Genomic DNA, 8,067 nt, shown 5'->3' with positions numbered 1-8,067 from the left:
AAATTATGGCAGTGCCTATTGTTGATGAGAACATGGAACAATGGTAACATTCATGCCTGTTGGTGGGAGGGTAAATTGATACCACTGCTTGAGAAAATACATTTTGGCATCATCTGGGAACACAGAAGATATTTGTGCTCTCCAATACAACATTCTAGAGAAATTTTAACACATGAGTGCAAGAAAACATGTGCGAGAATACTTATTGCAGCTTTTACATGGTAGTAAAAACTTGGGAGTGGTTTAAATATCTATCAGAAGGATGGATAAACTGTGATACATTTATATAATGGAACATCATTCAGCACTTTAAATGAAGCTGAGAGAGTAGCATATATATATATATATATATATATATATATAGGTAAAATATCAATTACAGGATGATACAGACAGCATAAAGCCATCTATATAAAATTTTAAATTGTGCAAAATTTGCTACTTACAGCTTAGAGATGGATACATAAATAGCAAAAGTATTAAATTCAGCATGAGAATTAAGGAGAGTGGTTATCTTTCAGAAGAGAAAGAAGCTAATAGAGTAGGGGATAGGCACCCAGGGGATTCCATTTGTATCTGTCAATGTAATTCTCTATTTCTCAAAAAGAAAAAAGCCTATCTGCTTCTTTATATTTGAAATATTTCACAATGATTTAAAAATTCAGAAGGAAAAGTAAAATCAAGGAGTTGACAGTGCTTCTCTCTGAGTATATGAATCTATTTTATTGTTGTTTTAGGATTTCTCCTTTTCATTGTTGTTCAAAGAAAGAAATTCTTTTTTTTTTCTGAATATTAAATAATTAGGCTTTTCTGCTACCTGAATATTTTGGATGTGTATATGAATACATATATATGTGTGTGTGTGTGTATACACATACATATATGTGTGTGTATGTGTGATATAACATGTATATATGTGTGTGTGTGTGATACAGCACATATTTCTTAATAGTAACAATGACAACACAACTGGAGACATTTTTTTTCTCCATCAGTTTTCTAGAATGCTTGGTGGAAAAGGATTTTCTGGACCATGCAGATGGTAACCTCACAAAGGTCGTGGCATGTGCGGAATGGCCCCACCCATGGTGGTTTCCAGGGTTTGGATGAGAACCAGTTTCTGGCTATTTCACCATCTCAGGAGAGGTGAGAGGTGTTGCTCTAGAGACACCCAGTCAGCACCGCTTCTACCTGAAAGGCCCTGCCCAGCCCTGAAATCGTTTCTGAAACTAATGAGATCAGCAGCTTTTCACGAAACCATGAGTCATCTCTATCGGTGAAGATTTCCAGGAGTCTGAGGAGTGCCTTGAAGTGCTGGCTTCACCAGATGTGCTAGAATCACCAACCTTCCCCAACACCTACTGCCACATCCAGCCCATGGTCATGAGGTCACAACAGTCAAAGCAAATCTCTTGGGTTTCAGGTGAAGACTGTAAAAGTAATGCAATCCCAATAAAAATTTCAGTCAGATTGTTTTTAGGAACTTTATCTTTTAACACTTACATTAGCTCACAACTAATTAAAACATTACTAGTTTTAAGACACATTAGAAGACTAATAATAGAAACTGTATGGTATTCAACAGAAACGGATAAATCAATCAGTGGAAGAGAAGAAACTAGTGTTATATAAAGACAGATAGATAGATAGTCTGAAAGATTTAGAGACACTTGCTTAATAAACAACATTGAGAAACTAGAAAATTGACTATTATAGGAAAAAATACTAAAGCTAGATTACTAACCCATTAATAAGGGTAGACTTTAGACAGACTATGCAGATGACACCACCCTTATGGCAGAAAGTGAAGAAGAACTAAAGAGCCTCTTGATGAAAGTGAAAGAGGAGAGTGAAAAAGTTGGCTTAAAACTCAACATTCAGAAAGCTAAGATCATGGCATCTGGTCCCGTCACTTCATGGCAAATAGATGGGCAAACAGTGGAAACAGTGACAGACTATTTTGGGGGGCTCCCAAATCACTGCAGATGGTGACTGAGCCATGAAATTAAAAGACGCTTACTCCTTGGAAGGAAAGTTATGACCAACCTAAACAGCATATTAAAAAGCAGAGACATTACTTTGCCAACAAAGGTCCATCTAGTCAAGGCTATGGTTTTTCCAGTGGTCATGTATAGATGTGAGAGTTGGACTATAAAGAAAGCAGAGAGCCGAAGAACTGATGCTTTTGAACTGTGGTGTTGGAGAAGACTCTTGAGAGTCCCTTGGACTGCAAGGAAATCCAGCCAGTCCATCCTAAAGAAAATCAGTCCTGAATATTCATTGGAAGGACTGATGCTAAAGCTGAAACTGCAATACTTGGCCATCTGATGTGAAGAAACTGACTTATTGGAAAAGACCCTGATGCTGGGAAAGATTGAAAGCAGGAGAGGGAGACAACAGAGGATGAGATGGTTGGATGGCATCACCGACTCAATGAACGTGAGTTTGAGTAACTCCGGGAGTTGGTGATAGACAGGGAAGCCTGGCGTGCTGCAGTCCATGGGGTCACAAAGAGTCGGACACGACTGAGTGACTGAACTGAACTGAAAAACCTAAATGTGAGCACTAAAACTATAAAATTAACAGAATCAACTGTAGAATATGGAGAGAATTTAAAACGCTATTATACCTATGCTACCCACTCCAGTATTCTTGGGCTTTCCTTGTGGCTCTGCTGGTAAAGAATCAGCCTGCAACGTGGGAGACCCGAGTTCAATCCCTGGGTTGGGAAGATCCCCTGGAGCAGGGAAAGGCTACACATTTCAGTACTCTGGCCTGGAGAATTCTATGGACTGTGTAGTCCATGGGGTCACAAAGAGTCCCACACAACTGAGTGACTTTCACTTTCACTTCACTTTCATACCTAATGTAAAAAATAAAAAATTGAATGAGGTATATAATCAAACATAATTTACATAAAATAGAAATAATACACATAATGTTAGTCTCTCAGTTGTGTCTGACTCTTTATGATCCCATTGACTGTAGCCTCTGTCCTTGGACTTCTCCAGGCAAGGATCCTAAAGTGAGTTGCCATTTCCTTGTTCAAGGGATCTTCCCAACCCAAGGATCGAACCCAGGTGTCCCGCATTGTGGGCAGATTCTTCACCGTTTGAACCACCAGGGAAGCCCTCCTGTATAATCAAACATAATTTACATAAAATTGAAAGAGTACACATACAATATATATTTGAAGAACACATATTTTTAAAAAAAAAACCTAAACGTAAACCACAACAACAAACACATAGATAGAATAGAATGGTTGTTCATGGAAGTGGATATGAAAACAAAAAAAGACAATAAATACATAAATTAAGTAAAAAAGAAACCCTTGAGGGGCCACTAATAATTATGTCCCATAAACTGAAGAGTATGATTAACTCTGCAACTGAAGATACACTTGCCCTGTAAGTGCTTATACTCTCATAGGGAAAAAGATACTACAAATGTTAAAGAAATTGTATATGTATTAAGGAATTCACACGCCATCTGGCAAAGAAGAGATACTCATTATACAGATGCTCCTATTTAAGCCAGGCAGACTATAATAAAAGCCATCATATAGGATGTATCACAGCATAATATAGAGTGACTAACATCTAGTTTTTTTTACAGACAGAAGATCCTAGGTGTCTTCTTCTGGAGGTATATTAATGGAACAGTTTATTCAATAAAAATCTAAGCACAACACATCAGAGATGCAAGTGTGGGAATTGATGGAAATTCATTAAGGCATTGCAGTCTTCATCAGCACTTTGGATAATAAGTGACAGAAATGTGAGTCTATATCTTTTGCAGCATCAATAAACTGTTTATTTCTTATATTTGTTTACGTTTTTAGATTTTATGACTTTATAGAAGAAAAAAGTACCAACAAAGAAAATGAACCTTTCCTTTGCTCTCTTTTCTCTCTCATTTCTAGAATTTCTCCCCCATCATCTTTTAATACTTTTTCAACTTTAGTTAAACAAGAATAATCCTAAAGATTTTCTGGGGTTCCTTGGAAGCTTGGACACTGAAGAATCTGCCGGGAATACAGGAGACTCAGGTTCAGTCTTTTGGGTGGGAAGATCCCCTAGAGAAGGGAATGGCTACCCACTTAAGTATTCTTGCCTGGAGAATTCCTTGGACAGAGAAGCTTGGTGGGCTATAATCTGTGGGGTCACAAAGAGTTGGACACACCTGAGTGATTTTCACTTCACTCACTTCATTCACAATCCTAAAGGAAATCAACCCTGAATATTCATTGAAAGGCTGTTGCTGAAGTTGAAGCTCCAATACTTTGGACACATACCGTGAAGAGCTGAATCATTGGAAAAGACCTTGATGATAGGAAAGATTCAAGGCAAAAGGAGAGGGAGGCAGCAGAGGATGAGATGGTTAGATAGCATCATCAACTCAAAGGATATAAATTTGAACAAACTCTAGGAGATAGAGAAGGACAGGGAAGCTTGGCATGCTGCAGTCCATGGGGTCGCAAAGAGTTAGACATGACTTAGTGACTGAACAACAATAACAACTTTATTTAAATGGTGAAAAGGTTGAAATAACAAAAATGCCCCCCAAATAGGGGAATAGCTAAGCCAATGATGTTTCCCATTTGATAGACTATTATAGACTCATGAAAATTATATTAAAGTAGAAGAGGAAGAATGAGCACTAAGGTGGGGGTGATACATTGTGGCTGGAAACATAGGTTCACAAGCAGATCTCAGTTTCTCCCCATGAGTTGTTCTGGCTGGAATCTCTGGTGATTTGTCTCATCTGCATTGCAAGCAGTATTTCACAAATTCCACACCTCTACCAATCCTTTAGGAATTCAGAATGGTTTTTGCTGACAGAGGGAGATCATGCAGGAAAAAATATGTATAATAAAAGATTTTTTCAAGACTGATTGGATGAGGACATAGAGATTTGTAGAGGCAACATAAGTAATTCTGGCATAGCACTACTTGATTTCATCTATGTTAATTGAGTGTAAGATACTCCATTATTTTATGTATCATTAAGTAAGAAAAACACTGTCAATGTAATTATGACATAATGGAGTCTTTTAAAAAAACAATACAGCAGTCTGGAAAGCTGGGGTGTATGTCCCAACCCTTCTACTTCTAGCTACACGGCTGTGAACACATGAACTAACCTCTCTAAGCCTCAGTGTCAGCATTTCTAATGAGAAAACAGTAGAGAAGTCTGTGTAGAGATTAAACAAGAAGAAAACACAGTGTTTAGCACGGTGTCTAGAACATAATGAAACAATGGACTGGTTCCAAATTGGGAAAGGAGTACATCAAGGCTGTATATTGTCACCCTACTTTTTAAACTTATATGCAGAGTACATCATGAGAAATGCTGGGTTACATGAAGCACAAGCTGGAATCACGATTGCTGGGAGAAATATCAATAACCTCAGATATGCAGATGACACCACCCTTATGTAAAAAAGCAAAGAGGAACTAAAGAGCCTCTTGTTGTAAGTGAAAGAGGAGAGTGAAAAAGTTGGCTTAAAACTCAATATTCAGAAAACTAAGATCATGGCATCTGGTCCCATCACTTCACGGCAAATAGATGGGGAAAAATTGGAAATAGTGACAGACTTTACTTTCTTGGGCTCGAAAATCACTACAGATGGTGACTACAGCCATGAAATTGATGCTTGCTCCTTGGAAGAAAAGCTATGACAAACTTAGACAGCATATTAAAAAGCAGAGACATTACTTTGTCTACAAAGGTCTGTCTAGTCAAAGCTATGGTTTTTCCAGTAGTCATGTATGGATGTGAGAGTTGGACCATAAAGAAAGCTGAGCACTGAAGAATTGATGCTTTTAAACTGTGGTGTTGGAGAAGACTCTTGAGAGTCCCTTGGAGATCCAACCAGTCAATCCTAAAGGAAATCAGTCCTGAATATTCATTGGAAGGACTGATGCTGAAGCTGAAACTCCAATACTTTGGCCACTTGATGTGAAGAACTGACTCATTGACCCTGATGCTGGGAAAGATTGAAGGCAGGAGGAGAAGGGGACAACAGAAGATGAGATGATTGGATGGCATCACCAACTCAATGGACATGAATTTGAGCAAGCTCTGGGAGTTGGTGATGGACAGGGAAACCTGGCCTGCTGCAGTTCATGGGGTTGCAAAGAGTAGTACACGACAAGCAACTGAACTGAACTGAACTAGTACGTAATGACCACTGATACTTAAAATATATTGGAAATTTTATGATGAATGAAAAGTTTGTAAGAATATAGACTGCACTCACAGGGTTAGCATGCTCAGTCATGTCTGATTCTTTGTGACCCCATGGACTATAACCAGTCAGGCTCTTCTGTCCATAGAATTTTTCAGCAAGAATACTGAAGTAGGTTGCATTCTCCAGAGGATCTTCCTGACCCAGGGATTGAACTCGGGTCTCCTGCACTGCAGCAGATTCTTTACCATCTGAGCCACCAAGGAATCCCCAAAAGTTGGTAATAATATAGTATGTGCTCATAGTATAATGTAATGAAAAAACAAGAGATAACATTACTATAATCTCAAATATATTTTTTAAAAGTAATGTGTAGGAAAAATACTGCAAAGAAATATATCAAAATTTTCATGTATGTGTTAACATATATAACACACGTTTGGGAGGTAAAACTATGGATTCTTTTTTCTTTTTGTATTTCCCTGGTTTCCTAACTTCTCTATAAAATTAATTTTAATGGGAAAAAGGTATTTTATTACTTTTATGATTTATTCCTAGATGCTTTTTTCATACTTGGGTACCACCATTGAATGAGGAAACAAATGCACCCTCAATGTGGCTACAAAACATCAGTCCTGCCACTTCTTATTTTAGCCTAAGGACATTGCTAGTTAAACAAAACCTGTGATTCTCACCCTGGATTCTATTAATACCTGATATTTACAATCCTTATAACAATAGTCCAGCTCTTTCCTTCTAATCAGTTGAAATAGCACAAACTGGTAAAGCCTATCTTTTGTCCCATGCATTATTCCTCCCCAGGATATTTATACATTAATTATTAACATATTTGATCACTAGATCAAAACTTCAGGCTCAAGACAAAAAAGAAAAATATCAAGGTGGAATTTTAGGAGGCCAATTTTGGGGAAAGGAGATTTGGAAAGAAGGACCTTTCAACCGCAGCACCTTCATTTTCTTTTACCAAAAGGCTATATACTTACCTGCAGAATTTCATGTCCTTAAACCTCTGGCAGGATTCCAGATTTCCCTAAACAGTCCTATTACTGAATGTTTTACCACTTGTGTTGGTCAGGCACTGTGCTCCAACCTTGGTTTTACCTCTAAGATCTTGTGAACTCACCCCTTTTTATATCCCAGGCACCTGGCTCTTGGCAGATGCTAAATCAATTGGTTGCCCAGTGATCAATTTCTTCTAGCAAAAAGACTTCTTCTCTTCCTAGCAAAGCCATAAATTTCCCCTCACTCTCAGACTTCCTACCTCACCTCTTCAGACCTCTTCTACCAGGATAGCACAGCCCACTCTGCCTGATGTGTGAACTAGACTAGTCCTCCCAGACATGTCCTGGAGCCAGTTTCCCAGAACATGAGAACAGGTGGTCAGGGCCATGCCATGCCCATGCTGTGGAAAGCCACTGGAAATGACTGGTGAGTGAGTCATATAGCTGTGTCACTGTTTGTTTACAGGGGCCAAAGCTACATTTGTTCCAAGCTTGTAGATTCAGAGAAGAAAAAAAATCTCGGGAAAAAACCAGAGGCTCATATTATTCCAAATTACCTGCAAAAGACAGAGTGATAGGCGGCCTACAGGTAGAGATAAGACAGCTCTTGAAATTCCACTGAAAGACTGCAGGCACCTGTCCCCAAGTGTCTTGGGTAGCTGGCAGAGAGATGTTTCCCTATCAGAAGACTGAAGAAGAGATATTGTCTTTGATGTGCCCAGAGAGGGGGCTCTTGGACGGCCTTTGGAATTGTTGGTTGGTGTGGCAGAGACAACTTATGACTTGGTTTCAGAAAGCCTGCATTCAAGTTCTGCTTCTCTCACCTAATGATCGTATGATCTTGGGGGAGTC

This window comes from Dama dama, chromosome 1 (genome assembly GCF_033118175.1).
Source record: "Dama dama isolate Ldn47 chromosome 1, ASM3311817v1, whole genome shotgun sequence".
Taxonomy (NCBI): Eukaryota; Metazoa; Chordata; class Mammalia; order Artiodactyla; family Cervidae; genus Dama; species Dama dama.
The sequence above is the reverse complement of the archived record's forward strand: the minus strand, read 5'-3'. Positions refer to the sequence as shown.